Source organism: Zalophus californianus, chromosome 3 (assembly GCF_009762305.2).
Source record: "Zalophus californianus isolate mZalCal1 chromosome 3, mZalCal1.pri.v2, whole genome shotgun sequence".
Taxonomy (NCBI): Eukaryota; Metazoa; Chordata; class Mammalia; order Carnivora; family Otariidae; genus Zalophus; species Zalophus californianus.
The window spans coordinates 162,218,889-162,236,286 of NC_045597.1; the positions used below are offsets into that span (position 1 = coordinate 162,218,889).

Consider the following 17,398-nt stretch of genomic DNA (forward strand, 5'->3'; position numbering starts at 1 on the left):
ACCCAGGTGCCCCTTCTTTGTTTCATAGTGGAATGTGTTGATAATATATGCTCTACCTCATTAATGTTCTTTGGGGAAGTTGCAGTGGTTTTAACTGGATTAAAGCCAGTTTTTTTCTTTGAAGAAAGTATGTAGTTGCTGGAGAGCAGAGAGCTTTGCTAGATGATTAAAAGATATTCAACAGGTTTCTTTGTTTATAGTGTCTTCCATGCCTCCAGATGTACTCCTTTAAGACTAAATCTTTGAGCATTTCCCATCAAAAAAATGCACATATTCACCTGTACAAAATTTCAAAGCCTTGAGATTTAGAACCCCTGGAACAGAGATTAAGACTAAAGCTTAGTTCATTAGAGGCAGTATCTAATCATAGTGGTTGTGGTAGAGCAGAGGAGAGTAAGTAACTCTTGGAAGGAAGAGAAAAGATGCTCTTTTGGGTAACATTCTCCTTATTGGAACCATGGCTTAGATCCTAGGAGTTTCTGTGCTAGGGCCCAAGCTAAATTAATGACTTGGAATTTTCAGTTAATTAATACTTTTTTTTTCTGGCTAGGATAGAATACTGAATTTTTAGCAAAGCTTAAATTTGTTATTTTCTGAAGAAAGGTAATATAGTGATAGAGATGACAAGTTGCAAATATGGAGAAAGTGTAACTTAAGGGAAATTATTTACAAGTGAACTTGTGTTTCCCATACTGATAACTGGTTGTATTTATTCTCAGGAACATTGTCAGAAGTGGTAACACAGTTTATAGCTATGATCAGAGACAGCAGATATATACAAATTAATTGAATGAAGTATCAGTTCTAGGAAATAAATATCCATCCATTTATCCTGTGTATGGGCATAGGTGCCAGTACTGTATGTGTGTAGGGCATGGAGGATTACCCTCCACACCCTCACTTGCCCCAACAAGTTCTTTAATATAAAAATGAACGCGGGGATGGGAGTTAACTTTAATTTGATAAAAAATACAGCCACCTGGCAAAAGAGGGGAAGTGTAAAATCAGTTGCAGTTAACCTAGCCAATGGATTGGGAGCAGTAAGAATCTATGTTTACTACTGTGTTTTCATTCAAAGAGGTAATTTATACTGAGCTGTACTTCCATTGTGGTTCAGCAGAGTTTTGTCTTCTGAGCTTCTGAGTTGATCTGTGGGCTGTGACTAGCATTAAAAAAAAAAAGAAGAATAGCGCATAGTAGGAAAAAGAACTGTATCATGAAATTTTCGTTTCATGTGTAAGTATGTGTGTACCAGGTGATGACTCAAAAAAGCATTTCTTATGTTGTTGTAAGTTAACTATATAATGACACATCATTGGAATAGTGATAATAAATTAGCCATTTTCTTAAACTATTTTATTTTGATAAAGACACCTCATTTGCTTCTTGACCTTGTGATTTACAACAGTGCATGGCCTATCTTTTGAATTATAGTTTACCCTTATATAATACAGTTTTGAACTATGTGGGTCCACTTATATATGATTCTTTTTTTGGATAAATACAGTATAGTACTGTAAGTGTACTTTCTCTTCCTTGTTATGATTTCCTTAATAATATTTTCTTTTGTCTGGCTTACTTTATTGTAAGAATACAATATGTAATACATATAACCCACAAAATCTGTGTTAATCAACTGTTTATGTTATTGGTAAGGCATCTGGTCATCAGGAGGCTGCTGTTTAAGTTTTGTGGGAGTCAAAAGTTATATGTGGAATTTTGACTGCACCCCTAACCCCCATCTTTTTCAAGGGTCAACTCTAGTAAGCTCCTGAAAACATTTAAGTAGATCATCTATCACATATGTTACATATAGGATGAATTCCTGCTTTTTAATGGAAATTTAATTCCCTGGTTCTTTGCAAGTAATATTTCATATTTCTATCTTATTATGGTCCTATTCCTAGAAAATGATGTATTCTTTTTGTACAGCCTTGATCTGTGGGTGTCTTTTGCTTTTTATAGTTTTCTGTGTTTGCAGTTTTTCTAAGTTCAGTGTGGGGGAAAACAGCAAGGAAAAATGTGAAACAAAACTCTTTGGACCTTAAGCATGAATTAGAGTTTAAGAAAATTTGGCTCTGGCCAAGCAACAATAAAAGATTTGTCTCACCTCCCCCCTTCCCCCATAATCCACCCCTCCCAGAGTTTCTCCAGCTGTACTGAAAATAACCTCAGCCTGAATTGGCTTTGTCAGACTTGGCAGTTTTGCAAGATACAGAACTGTATGATTCTTTACTAAGTCTTTGCAAATATTTTGTTTTGCAATGGGAATTATGCTTCAGAGCTTGCTTTTTCTTATTTCCATAATTTCCCATATTATCCAAATGGAAAATTCTTCTTTGTAGTAAATTAAAATCTCTTTTGGGCTTCCCTCAAAGGCCTTTAAATTTACCACTTTCACAAATTTCAAATGATTTTTTATATCTTTTTCTCATCTATTTTCAGTTGTTGCAAATACATTTTAAGATACTATATATTCCTTAATAAAAGTATAATATGCACATGTAATATTTTCTCTAACAGTTTTATAAGAAATTACATGCCATATAATTCACCAACTTAAGTTGGGGAATTAGGTTGGTTTTTAGCATATTTAGCGTTGTTTGACTGTCACCATGGTCAATTTTAGAGTGTTTTTATGACCCCCCCAAAGAAGCCCTTTACCCATTAGCAGAAATTCTTCATTCATTCCTTCCTCCAGACCCTGGCAACTACTAGTCTACTTATTATTTTTAAGAATGTGCCTATTCTGGACGTTTCATATATATGGAATCAGAGTATGTGACCTTTTTTGTCTGGCTTCTTTCAGTTAGCATAATGTTTTCAAGGTTCATCCATGTTATAACAAGTATCATTGATTCATTTGTTTTTATGCTGTTATGGATATACCATATTTTATTTATCCATTCATCAATTGATGGATTTTTAGGTCATTTATACTTTTTGACTATTATGAATAATGTGGTCATGAATATTCATGTACAGTTTTTGGTGTGAATATATGTTTTCATGTCTTTTGGTTATATACCTGGGAGTAGAATTGCTGGGTCATATTGATTGAGCTGTAAGAGTTGTTTTTATATTCTGGATACTAGTCCTTGATGAGATACCTAATTTGTAATTTTTTCCCCCTCATTCTCTGAATTGTCTTCACTTTCTGAATGGTATACTTTGTTTTTTTGGTTTTTTAAAAATTATTTAAATTATTTTTTCTCTTTCAAGATTTTATTTAAATTCAAGTTAGTTAACATATAGTATAGTAATAGTTTCAGGGATAGAATTTAGTGATTCATCACTTGCATATAACACCCAGTGCTCGTTACAACAAGTGCACTCCTTAATGCCTGTCACCCATTTAGCCCATCCCCTCACCCACATCCCCTCCAGCAACCCTCAGTTTGTTCCTTGTAGTTAAGAGTCGCTTATGGTTTGCCCCCTCTCTGTTTATGTCTTATTTTTCCTTCCCTGGATAGTACTTTGAAGCATAAAAGTTTTTAATTTTAATGAAGTTCAAATTACATATTTTTCCATTAATTGTAATTTTTTAGTGTTATAGTTAAAAAACCTTCATCTCATTCAAGGTCACAAAGATGTTTGTTTATGTTTTTCTTTTTCTGAGAATTTTATAGCTTGAGTTCTTACATTTGAAGTCTTTGATCCATGTATATATATACACATACATTTTTTTTTTAAGAGAGGAGGGAGGGAAAGAGAGAGAGAATCTTTTTATTTTTTTTAAAGATTTTATTTATTTGACAGAGAGAGAGATAGCGAGAGCAGGAACACAAGCAGGGGGAGTGGGAGAGGGAGAAGCAGGCTTCCCGCCGAGCAGGGAGCCCAAACCGGGGCTCGATCCCAGGACCCTGGGATCATGACCTGAGCTGAATGCAGACGCTTAACGACTGAGCCACCCAGGCGCCCCGAGAGAGAATCTTAAGCAGGCTCCATGCCCAGCGTGGAGGCCTGATGCGGGGCTTAATCTCACAGCCCTGAAATCATGACCTGAGCTGAAATGAAGATTCAGATGCTTAACCTACTGAGTCACCCTAGTGCCTTAAAGTCTATGATCCATTTTGAGTTAATTTTTGTATATGGTGTGAGGTGGAGGATCCAACTTTATTCTTTTCAATGTGGGTGTCCAGTTGTGTAGATTTCCAGTTCAGCCATTGTTTGGAAAGGCTGACTATTTTCTCTGTTGAGTTTTTGACACTTGAGTTTTTGACACTCAAATCATTTGGTCATTCATATGAAGGTTTATTTCTGAACTCTCAATTCTGTTTCATTCATATATATGTCTGTCTTTATGTCACTACCACACTGTCTTGATTACTTTTGCTTAATCAGGAAATTTGAGTCCCCAACTTTGTTCTTCTTTTTCAAGATTGTTTTACCTATTCTGAGTTCTTTTCATTTCCATATGTATTTCAGAAGCAGCTTGTCAATTCTGCAAGAAAGGTAACTGGGGTTTGATAAAGATTGCATTGAACATATAGATCAATTTGGGGAGGGTTGCCATTTTAACAATATTAAGCCTTCCAATCCATGAACATGGGATGTCTTTCTTTCTTTCTTTTTTTTAAAAAGATTTATTTATTTATTTGAGAGGAGAGAGAGTGTGTGCGTGTGAGCTCAGTGGAGAAGGGCAGAGGGAGAGGGAGAGAGAATCCCAAGCAGACTCTGCACTGGGCACAGAGCCTGATGCAGGGCTTGATCTTATGACCCCAAGATCATTACCTGAGCCAAAATCAAGAACTGGACACTTAACCGACTGAGCCCCTTAGGCACCCCAGGATGTCTTTTTATTTAGTTCTTCTTCAGTGTCTTTCAATGATATCTTGTAGTTTTCAGTGTATAAATCATTCATTTTTTTTTTGTTAAATTTATTCCTAATAATTTTGTTCTTTTTGGTGCTATTATAAATGGAATTGTTTTCTTTCTTTTTTTTTAAAGATTTTATTTATTTCAGAGAAAGCATGGAGGGAGGGGCAGAGGGAGAGAATCTTTAAGCAGACTCCCCACTGAGCATGGAGCCTGACATGGGGCTTGGTCCCACGACCCATGAAATCATGACTTGAGCCAAGACCAAAAGTTGGACACTCAACGAACTGAGCCACGCAGGCACCCCTGGAATTTTCTTTCCTTTCCTTTCCTTTCCTTTTCCTTTTCCTTTTCCTTTTCCTTTCCTTTCCTTTCCTTTCCTTTCCTTTCCTTTCCTTTCCTTTCCTTTTTCCTTTACTTTTTTCTCTCTTTTTTTCCTTTCCTTTTTTCCTTTCCTTTTTCCTTTCCTTTTTCCTTTCCTTTTTCCTTTCCTTTCCTTTTTCCTTTCCTTTCCTTTCCTTTTTTCTTTCCTTTCCTTTCCTTTTTTCTTTCCTTTCCTTTTCTTTTTTCTTTCCTTTTTCTTTCCTTTCCTTTTCTTTCTCTTTCTATCTTTCTTTCTTTCTTTCTTCCGTTCTTTCCTTTCTTTTCTCTTTCTTTCTTTCTTTCTTTCTTTCTTTCTTTCTTTCTTTCTTTTCTTTCTTTCTTTTTCTTTCTTTCTTTCTTTTTCTTTCTTTCTTCTTCCTTCCTTTCTTTCTTTTCCTTCTTTCCTTCTTTTTTTTTCCTTCCTTTCTTCTTTCTTTCTTTCTTTCTTTCAAGATTTTATTTATTTATTTGACAGAGAGAGGTGGGTAGAGGGAGAGGGAGAAGCAGGCTCCCCGCTGAGCAGAAGAGCCTGATCCCAGGACTCTGGGGTCATGACCTGAGCCGAAGGCAGAGCTTAACCAACTGAGCCACCCAGGTGCCCTGAAATTGTTTTCTTAATTGCACTTTTGGATTGTTCATTGCTAGTATATGCAAATACAATTGATTTTTGTCTATTGATCTTGTATTCTGCAACCTTGTTGAACTCATTTATTAGCTCTAATAGTTCATCCGTGTTACAGCATGCATCAAGAGCTCCTTCCTTCCTTCTTTCCTTCTTCCTTCCTTTTGGCAAAAAGACAAAACATAAAATTCACCCTCCCAACACTTTGCAAGTGTGCAAGCAGATGCAAATGCATAGAAAAAGTTGGACCCTTCCTTACCTTACACCATATACAAAAACTAACTCAAAATGAAGAAAAGACCTAAATATAAGTCTTGAAACTATAAAGATCCTAGAATCAAACATAGGTGGAAAACTTCATGACATTTGATTTGTCAATGATTTCATGGGTATAATACAAAAAGAGCAGGCAACAAAAGCAAATACAGACAAATGGGGCTATGTCAAACTTCAAAACTTCTGCCCAGCAAAAGAAACTATCAAGAATAAAAAGGCAACCTAGGGAATGGGAGAAAATATTTGCAAATCATATATGTTATAAGGGATCAATATCCATAATGTGTAAAGAACTCGTACAACTCAAGTGCAGACACATACACACGCTCACAAAGCCCCAAAAAACCCACAACCGATTTAAAAATGGGAAATGGAGGGTGCCTGGGTGGCTCAGTTGGTTAAGCATCTGCCTTCAGCTAAGGTCATAATCCTGGGGTCCTGGGATTGAGTCCTGCATCGGCTCCCTGCTCAGTGGGGAGTCTGCTTCTCCCGCTCTCCCTCTGCCCCTCTCCCTTGCTCTTGCTCTGTCTCTCTCAAAAATAAATTAATAAAATCTTAAGAAAAATAAAAATGGGAAATGGATTAGAATAGACATTCCTCAAAAGAAGATATATGAATGGCCAATAAGCACTTGAAAACATGCTCAGCATCACTAATCATGAGGGAAATGCAAATCAAAACCACAAGGTAATCACCTCACACCCATTAAAATGGCCACTATAAAAAAAAAGAAAGAAAGAAATTAACAAGTGTTACTAAGGATTTGGAAAAATTGGAACTCTTGGGCACTTTTAATGGGAATGTAAAATGGAACAAATGCTATGGAAAACAATATGGAGTTTCCTCAAAAAATTTAAAATTGAACTACCATATGACCTACCAATCTCACTTCTGAATATACATCCAAAGGAACTGAAAATAGAATCTCAAAGAGATATTTGCACATCCATTGTATTAGCTAAGGCTGCTGTAACGAAATACCACAGACTGAGTGACTTAAACAAGAGAAACTTTGGGGTGCCTGAGTGGTTCAGTTGGTTGGGCATCTGACTCTTGGTTTCAGCTCAGGTCATGATCTCAGGATCCTGGGATCGAGCCCCATGTCAAGTCCCATGCCAGGCTCCACTCTCAGTGGGGAGTCTGCTTGAGGATTCTTTCTCTCCCTCTCCCTCTGCCCCTCCCCTCGCTTGACTGCTCTTTCTCAAATAAACAAACAAACAAATAAATAATTCTTTAAAAAAGTCCTTAAACAATAGAAACTTTTTTCTCAGAGATCTTTTCTTCATTTTGAGTTAGTTTTTGTATATGATGTAAGGAAAGGAAGGGTCCAACTTTTTTCTGTGCATTTAAGTATCTAGTTTTCCTACCACCATTTATTGAAGAGACTGTTCTTTTTTTCTTAATTTTTAAAAATATTTTGTATTTGAGAGTGAGAGAGCACGAGTGGGGAAGGGGGAGGGGCAGAGGGAGAGGGAGAAGCAGACTCCCCCCTGAGCAGGAAGCCTGACACAGGGCTCCATCACAGGACCTGGAGATCATGATCTGAGCCAAGGGCTTAACTAACTGAGCCACCCAAGGACCCCAAGAGAGAGAATCTTAAGCAGGCTCTATGCTCAGCACAGAGCCTGACACGGGACTCGATCTCAGTGACCCTGAGATCATGACCTGAGCCAAAATCAAGAGTCAGATGCTTAACTGACTGAACCACCTAGGTGCCCCTGTAGCTTTGTAATGTTTTGTAATCAGGAAGTTTGAGGCGTCCAGCTTTGTTCTTTCTCAGGATTGTTTTGGCTCTTCAGGGCCCTTTGAGATTCCATACGAGTACTTTTTTTTTTAATACAAAAGTTAATTGTATGGCCATATCACATTTTATTAATGCATTCATTAGTTGATAAAAATTTGAGTGGTTTCCAAGTTTTCCTTTCTCTTATAACTAATGCTGCTATGAACATTAGCATACGAGTTTTTATGTGGATATATGTTCTCAATTCTCTGGCTACATATCTAGGAGAGTAATTATTGGGTCATGTGGTAATTCTATGTTTTAACCTTTTGAGGAACTGCCAGACTGTTTTCTCAGAGTGGTTGTACCATTTTATATTCCCCCCAGCACTATATGAGGGTTCCAGTTTCTCTACATCCTTGCCAACATTTTTATTGCTTATAGCAATCCTAGTGGGTGCTTTTGTAATTTCCTGCATATATCACATAAAAAGGTTTTTTCAGGATTGGTACAAGAAAAAACATGCGGGGCGCCTGGGTGGCTCAGTCGGTTGAGTGGCTGCCTTCAGCTCAGGTCATGATCTCAGGGTCCTGCTTCTCCCTCTCCCCCTGTCTGCTGCTCCCCCTGCTTGTGCTCTCTCTTTGTCAAATAAATAAATACTTTAAAAAAGAATAGAAAGAACATGGCTTTTTGTTTACTTATCTTTGCAAACAGGATATTTGTATTGGTACATCTGTGCCCACTATCTGAGAAGATATATTGCATTGTAATACTCTTAGAGCAGGGTTTTTCTTCCTTGGTACTGTTGACATCTTGTGCTGGATAATTCTGTGTGTGTGTGCGTGGGGGAAGCATATGTGCATTGTAAAATTTTTAGCAGCATTCCTGGCCTGTACCCACAGATGCCAGTGCTACCACCACCTGCAGTTGTGACAACTAAAATTGTCTCCAAACATTGCCAAATGTCCTCTGGGGAGTAAAATTGCCCCTGGTTGAGGACTTTACTGCCTTAGAGAAAGAAATACAATCATATCCTTTTTTGTCAGTCTAGATTTTGCTATTTTTGTCATTCACAGGAATACTTAACTTTGCTTAGCAAAGTTTTACAAAATTTTAATCTTTCAAGTAGGAAAACTGAGTCATTGCTTTAAAATCTTGCTAAATAATTCCCAGGGGGGTTTTTCCTCACTGAATTTGAACTTGGATTCATAGAATAAAATTTTTTTTGTTGTTTTATTTTTATTTTCTTAGAAAGCTTACTTTTGAAATAAAGTGTTTTGGGTGCCTATGCTTTTGAAGAAATTTTTAGAATTATATAACTCAAGATGTTGAGTTAGATGGGACTTTAAAGAAAGTTCAACATATTTTTTTTTTATTTTTAGATTGAAACCTAGAAAAATTACGTAATTTGTTTCAAGTAACCTTGTAATCTGATTGGTGACAGAAATAGGACCAAAACACAGAGGGGAGGTGGGTGGGGGGGAATGGTTTAAATAGGTAATGGGAATTAAAGGAGTGCACTTGTGATGAGCACTAAGTGTTGTATGGAAGTGTTGTATCACTATATTGTACACTGAAACTAATATTACATTGTTATGTTAACTAATGAATTTAAATAATAACCTTAAAAAAAAGAGACCTATGGTACTTTCTTTTGGGTGGGGGAAAGTTTTGCTTGTCTTTTGTTTTTGTTTTTTAAATGGTGAACGTAGGTTTATTTAACATGTAGGGATGGAAAGATTAGTTGCTTTTGGGTAAAAGTTAACTTACAGTCTCATTCCGTATCACACAAATGAGTGACAGATGGATTATAGTGATAAATGGGTAAAAAGAATAGTTTAAAAACAAACCAATGAGAAAAATAGAGTAAATAGAAGTCAACATTTTAGGGCAGTGAAAATATTCTGTATGATACTGAAAATGATAGAGATATATATCTCTTGGAAACCCATAGAATGTACAACACCAAGAATGAACTATAAACTTTGGGTGATTATGATAGTGAAGTTTCATCATTTGTAACAAATGTACCTCTCGGGGCCACCTGTGGGTGGCTCAGTCAGTTAAGCATCCGACTTTTCATTTCAGCTCTGGGCATGATCTCAGGGTTGTGAGATCGAGCCCTGTGTCGGGCTCCACTCTGGGTGTGGAGCCTACTTAAGATTCTCTCTCTCCCTCTGCCCCTCATCCCACTTGTGCTCTAAATAAACAAAGGAACAAACGTCTCCACTGGAGGATACGATACTGAGGGAGGCTATGCATGTGTGAAGGCTGATGTATACAGGAAATACCTGTATTTCTCAATTTTGCTGTCAGCTAAAACTGCTCTAAAAACAAATAGGTCTTAAAAAAAAAAGGAAGAACTAATCAAATAGAAAAAATAGAAGTGAACACTTACCAAATCTCTAGAAGGAAGAGGCCTTTATTTAGTGTGATGGGAAAATAAACTAAGAGAAGATCTTGATAGATTAATAATATAAAGTTGGGCCCTTTTGCTTTTTAACAAAACAAAATTTCTGCCTTCCATTATATCCTTAGAAAGACGTGTTCTTTTGATTCCCAGTTCAGCGCTTTCTAAAATGCATATGTTTTACTGAAATAGTAAGTTCTCCCCACTCAATTTAATTTGCCCTATTCTTTGTGGAATCAATTATATATAGAAGACATAGTTGTATATATGAATAAGTTGTTTGGTATGAATTTACGTGAGAATGAACAGCTGAGTAAAGTGAAAGCCTAGCACTTTCTTTTAAGAATTTATATTCTTAAAAGAATATAAATTAAAGAATATAAATTCTTAATTTGTACATCCATGTGCATATGCGTATTATTGTAATGACATTTGACCGAATAGTACGTGTATTTTACCTAGGACTTTGGAAATGTTTTTAGTTTGTTTTGGTGGGGTAGTGGATAGTAGGTTCTGGCTGGATTGTCAGCTTGGTGTTTTGTCTTTGTTTTTTCTGTGCAGCACTGTTGAAATTTAATTTACATAAAATAGCATTCCCCACTTTTAAGTATTCAGCTTGTTTAATTTTTTTTTAAAGATTTTATTTATTTGAGAGAGAGAGCAAGCAGGAGCAGGGGAAGTGAGGGAAGGGGCAGAGGGAAAGGGAGAAGCAGACTTCCCCCTGATGTCGAGCTCTATCCCAGGACCCTGGGATCATGACCTAAACCAAAGGCAGATGCTTAAGCAACTGAGTCATCCCTCAGCTTGTTAAGTTTTGGCAAATGAATATGGTTGTGTAACCACCACCACAATCATCAAGAACATTTTCATCCTTAGAATTTTTGCTCTTGCCTGTTTACCATTGCTTCCTGCTTTCATGAAACCCTTGCTGTAGACTGTCAGTGTCTGTCTCTGTAATTTTCTGTCTCTATAATTTTATCTTTATAATTTCATATATGTAAAATTGGACTTATTAATTAGTGTAATAAATAATATAGAACTAAATGTTCACTTAGAAGTATGTCTTACGCTTTTCATCTTTAAAAACAAAAAATAAGGCTCACTGATTGAGTGTCCGACTCTTGATTTTAGCTCAGGTTATGATCTCAGGGTGGTGAGATTGAGCCATTCGTCTGGCTCTATGTTGAGCATGGAGCCTGCTTAGGATTCTCTCTCCTCTCCCTCTGTCCATCTCCTTCTCTCTCTTCCTCTAAAATATAAATAAATAAATAACTGAATGAATAAATAAATAACTTTGTTTCATGATAAATTAGTAGGCATTTTTGTATTTGTCTATGTGTATTTGTGTATTTTGTATTTTGTATTTGTATATATGGAGTTATATAGTGTATAGTCTTGCATCTGACTTAATTTCATTAGCATATGATTTTTAAATTCACTAATGTTGTTACATATATCTAGAATTCATTCCCTTCTATTGCTGAGTAGTATTCTTTAGGCTATTGTGAATAATACTGCTATGAATGAATATCTTCTGTACTAGTCTTTGTGAGAAAATATATTTTCATTTCATGGAGTACTTAGAAGGGAAATTGCTAAGTAGCATGGTAAGTATATGTTTACTTCTATAAGAAACTGCCCAACTTTTCCAAAGTGGCTGTACTGTTTAGCATTTTCAACAGCAATGCATGAGCGTTCTGATTGCTTCACATACTTGCCTGGGGTTGCTTTTTTGGTTTGTTTATATATATATATATATATATATATATATATATATATATATATATATATATATATATATATATATATATATATATATAGTTATATATAGTTTATATATAGTTATATATAGTTATATCATGGTTTTTAAAGAGCTTAGTAAATATGTTCTGTATGTGAGACTCTTGGTAGAAATATTTTTGTGGAGGTTGCCAGAGTTTTTTTCTTTTTTCTTTTTTTTTTTTTTTTTTGATTTAATAAAGTTTTATTTTCCAAATGTACAGTTGGTGGGATCTTGTTCATGCATCTTCACCCAGCAGCTGGGGCATCTCCACCCTTGGTGTTTCTGGTGTAAATTACTTGAGCTCTGTGCTTTGAAACCAGTTTAATAAGTCCTTTACTAAGGAGCTCCTGAAGGGCTGCCCTGGCCAGGGAACCTCGAATCTTCAGTCTCTCAGAGACAACAGCTGGAGTTATAAGCTATAGTTGGGAACTTCCTTACAGAGTTTGTCATATGTCGCTTTGTCAAACAAGACCAGATTATTGAGCTTGTCCCGAACTTTGCCTTTGGACCACTTCTTCTTTTTCGCCTTGCCCCCAGATTTGTTCACTGGGTCTTTGTCTTTCTTGGCCGATTTTCCGGCATCTTTTCTTCTTCTTGTCATCCTTGGGCGGCATAGCGAAGCCTGGAGAGCAGCGTCCACCCTGCAGCCTCGCTAAGATGTCGGACAAAAAAAAAAAAAGCCAGAGTTTTTTTCTTAGAGCACTAGACATGTGATCAACTTTGGATGAAACAGTCCACTCTTTTCTTCACCCTTTCTTTACCTCTAGAATTAACTCTAGATTTAGACGTATATCTTAAGCTTCTTAATGTCTAAAAAACTGAACTAAATAACTTTATTAATGAATTAGACTTTTGTTTAAAGAATAGTAAATACGTGACATCCTTGCTACATTACGTCAACATATACTTCGGGATAGTGCCTCAGTCCTTATATTTTGTCTTACTTATTTTTTAAGGTTTTTATTTACTTACTTATTTTTCATAATCTGTATGCCCAACATGGGGCTCGAACTCACAACCCTGAGATTAAGTCACATGCTCTTCTGAGTGAGGCAGCCAGGAGCTCCTCAGTCCTGTTTGTGTTTTTTAAAGACTTTATTCATTCATTTATTTATTTATTTTAGAGAGAGAGCATGCCATGAGCATGTGAGCAGGGGAGGGGGCAGAGCTAGAGGCAGAGAATCCTAAGCAAATTCTGTGATGAGCACAGAGCCCAACTTGGGACCAGATCCCAGAACCCATGAGATTATGACCTGAGCTGATACCACAAGTCTGATGCTTAACTGACTAATCCACCCAGGCGCCCCCTCCCCCAGTCCTGTTTCTTTTATTATAGATATCCTTCAAGATATACAATACAATTTTATATAAAAAACTTATTTTTTAATTTCTCCAAGAAGGACTTTGGTTTCTTTTTTCCTTTTGTTAAAAATTTTTTAAATTAACATATAATGTATTATTTGTTTTAGGGGTACAGTTCTGTGATTCATCAGTCTTACACAATTCACAGCGCTCACCATAGCACATACCCTCCCCAATGTCGTCACCCAGCCACCGCATCCTCCCACCCTCCTCTACTCCAGCAACCTCAGTTTGTTTCCTGGGATTAAGAGTCTCTTATGGTTTGTCTCCCTCTCTGGTTTCGTCTTGTTTCATTTTTCCCTGCTTTCCCGCATGATCCTCTGTCTTGTTTCTCAAATTCCTCATATTAGTGAGATCATATGATACCTGTCTTTTTCTTTTCTTTTTTTTTTTTTAAGATTTTATCTATTTGTTTATTTGACAGAGAGAGCGAGAGAGCACAAGCAGGGGGAGCAGTAGAAGGAGAGGAAGAAGGAGGCTTCCCGCTGAGCGAGGAGCCCAACACGGGGCTTGATCCCAGGACCCTGGGATCCATGACCTGAGCCGAAGGCAGATGTTTAACCGTCTGAGCCACCCAGGCGCCCCGATACCTGTCTTTTTCTGATTGACTTATTTCACTTAGCATAATACCCTCTAGTTCTATCCATGTCATTGCAAATGGCAAGATTTCATTTTTGATGGTCGCATAATATTCCACTGTGTGTGTGTGTGTGGTGTGTGTGTGTGTGTGTGTGTGTGTATCCATTCATCTGTTGATGGACATCTAGGCTCTTTCCATAGTTTGGCTATTGTGGACATTGCTGCTATAAACATTGGGGTGCACAATGCCCCTTCAGATCACTACATTTGTATCTTTGGGGTAAATACCCAGTAGTGCAATTGTTGGGTCGTACGGTAGCTCTATTTTCAACTTTTTGAGGAACCTCCATACTGTTTTCCAGAGTGGCTGCACCAGCTTGCATTCCCACCAACAGTGTAGGAGGGTTCCCCTTTCTCCGCATCCTCGCCAACATCTGTTGTTTCCTGACTTGTTAATTTTAGCCATTCTGACTGGTGTGAGGTGGTATCTCATTGAGGTTTTGATTTGGATGTCCCTGATGCCGAGCAATGTTGAGCACTTTTTCATGTGTCTGTTGGCCATTTGGATGTCTTTGCAGAAATGTCTGTTCATGTCTTCTGCCCATTTCTTGATTGGATCATTTGTTCTTTGGGTTTTGAGTTTGATAAGTTCTTTTTTTGCTTTAAGATTTTATTTATTTGACAGAGAGACACAGCGAGAGAGGGAACACAAGCAGGGGGAGTGGGAAAGGGAGAAGCAGGCCTCTCGCCGAGCAGGGAGCCCGATGCGGGGCTTGATCCCAGCACCCTGGGATCATGACCTGAGCCGAAGGTAGATGCTCAATGATTGAGCCATCCAGGCGCCCCGAGTTTGATAAGTTCTTTATGGATTTTGGATACTAGCCCTTTATCTGATATGTCATTTGCAAATATCTTCTCCCATTCTGTCGGTTGTCTTTGGTTTTGTTGCCTGTTTCCTTTGCTGTGCAAAAGCTTTTTATCTTGATGAAGTCCCAATAGTTCATTTTTGCCCTTGCTTCCCTTGCCTTTCGGCGATCGTTCTAGGAAGAAGTTGCTGTAGCTGAGGTTGAAGAGGTTGCTGCCTGTTTTCTCTTCCAGGATTTTGATGGATTCCTATCTCACATTTAGGTCTTTCAGATATTTTGAGTCTATTTTTGTGTGGTGGTGTAGGAAATGGTCCAGTTCATTCTTTTTGCATGTGGCTGTCCAGTTTTCCCAACACCATTTGTTGAAGAGACTGTCTTTTTTTCCATTGGACATTCTTTTCCTGCTTCGTCGAAGGTTAGTTGACCATAGAGTTGAGGGTCCATTTCTGGGCTTTCTATTCTGTTCCATTGATCTATGTGTCTGTTTTTGTGCCAGTACCATACTGTCTTGATGATGACAGCTTTGTAATAGAGCTTGAAGTCCGGAATTGTGATGCCACCAGCTTTGGTTTTCTTTTTCAACATTCCTCTTGCGCTTGGGGTCTTTTCTGGTCCATACAAGTTTTAGGATTATTTGTTCCATTTCTTTGAAAAAAGTTGATGTATTTGATAGGGATTGCATTAAATGTGTAGATTGCTCTATGTAGCATAGACGTTTTCACAATATTTGTTCTTCCAATCCTTGAGCATGGAACGTTTTTCCATTTCTTTGTGTCTTCTTAATTTCTTTCATTAATATTCTATAGTTTTCTGAGTTCAGATTCTTTGCCTCTTTGGTTGTATTGATTCCTAGGTATCTTATGGTTTTGGGGCAGATTGTAAATGGGATCGACTCCTTAATTTCGCTTTCTTCTGTCTCGTTCGTGTATAGAAATGCAACTGATTTCTCTGCATTGATTTTATATCCTGCCACTTTACTGAATTCCTGTATGAGTTCTAGAAGTTTTGGGGAGGATCTTTTGGGTTTTCCACATAAAGTATCATATCATCTGCAAAAAGAGTTTGAGTTCTTCTTTGCTGATTCGGATGCCTTTTACTTCTTTTTGTTGTGTGATTTCTGAGGCTAGGACTTCCAGTACTCTGTTGAATAGCAGTGGTGATAGTGGACATCCCTGCCTTGTTCCTGACCTTAGGGGAAAAGCTCTCAGTGTTTCCCCATTGAGAATGATATTTGCTGTGGGTTTTTCATAGATGGCTTTTATGATATTGAGGTATGTACCCTCTGTCCCTACCCTGGAAGAGTTTTGATCAAGAAAGGATGCTGTACTTTGTCAAATGCTTTTTCTGCATCTATTGAGAGGATCATATGATTCTTGTTCTTTCTTTTGTTAATGTATCACGTTGATTGATTTGCAGATGTTGAACCAACCTTGCAGCCCAGGGATAAATCCCACTTGGTCGTGGTGAATATTCCTTTTAATGTACTATTGGATCCCGTTGGCTAGTACTTTTGTGAGAATTTTTGCATCCATGTTCATCAAGATTATTGGTCTATAATTCTCCTTTTTGATGGGGTCTTTGTTTTGGGGATCAAGGTAATGGTGGCCTCATAAAATGAGTTTGGAAATTTTCCTTCCATTTCTATTTTTTGGAACAGTTTCAAGAGAATAGGTATCAATTCTTCTTTAAATGTTTGGTAGAATTCCCCTGGGAAGCCATCTGGCCCTGGGCTTTTGTTGTTGGGAGATTTTTGATGACTGCTTCAATTCCCTTAGTGGTTATAGGTCTGTTCAGGTTTTCTATTTCTTCCTGGTTCAGTTTTGGTAGTTGATACATCTGTAGGAATGCATCCATTTCTTCCAGATTATCTAATTTGCTGGCATAGAGTTGCTCATAATATGTTCTTATAATTGTTTGTATTTCTTTGGTGTTGGTTGTGATCTCTTGTCTTTCATTCATGATTTTATTTATTTGGGTCCTTTCTTTTTTCTATTTATTTATTTGAGAGACAGTGAAGGAGGGAAACACAAGCAGGGGGAGTGGGAGAGGGAGAAGCAGGCTTCCCGCTGAGCAGAGAGCCTGATCCCAGGACCCTGAGATCATGACCTGAGCTGAAGGCAGCTGCTCAACCAACTGAGCCACCCAGGCACCCCGCATGTTTTTTCTTGTACCAGTCCAGGTCTCTGTGGATAGGTCTGCTGCCAATCTAATGTTTCTGCCATTATAGTTTACAGACCTCTTGCCCTAAGGCTGCTTTCAGGAATTTCTCTTTGTCTCTGAGACTTGTGAGTTTTACTATTAGATATGGGGGTGTTGACCTATCTTTATTGATTTTGAGGGCAGTTCTCTGTGCCTCCTGGATTTTGATGCCTGTTTCCTTCCCCCAATTAGGGAAGTTCTCTGCTATAATTTGCTCCAATATACCTTGTGCCCCTCTCTCTCTTTCTTCTTCTTCTGGGATCCCAATTATTCTAATGTTGTTTGTTTTATGGTATCACTTATCTCTCGAATTCTCCCCTCATGATCCAGTAGTTGTTTCTCTTTTTCTCAGCTTCTTTATTCTCCATCATTTGGTCTTCTATGTCACTAATTCTCT

The 17,398-nt window shown here is 37.5% G+C and overlaps 1 protein-coding gene and 1 pseudogene across 2 annotated transcripts in view; one reads left to right on the forward strand and one right to left on the reverse strand.

Moving 5' to 3' along the window:
• The window catches only part of BMPR2 (bone morphogenetic protein receptor type 2), a 206,647-nt gene that overhangs the window by 65,130 nt on the left and 124,119 nt on the right, over nt 1–17,398 (forward strand). The gene's annotated exons all lie outside the window — the stretch shown is intronic.
• Nucleotides 12,241–12,624, reverse strand: LOC118356865 (annotated as a pseudogene).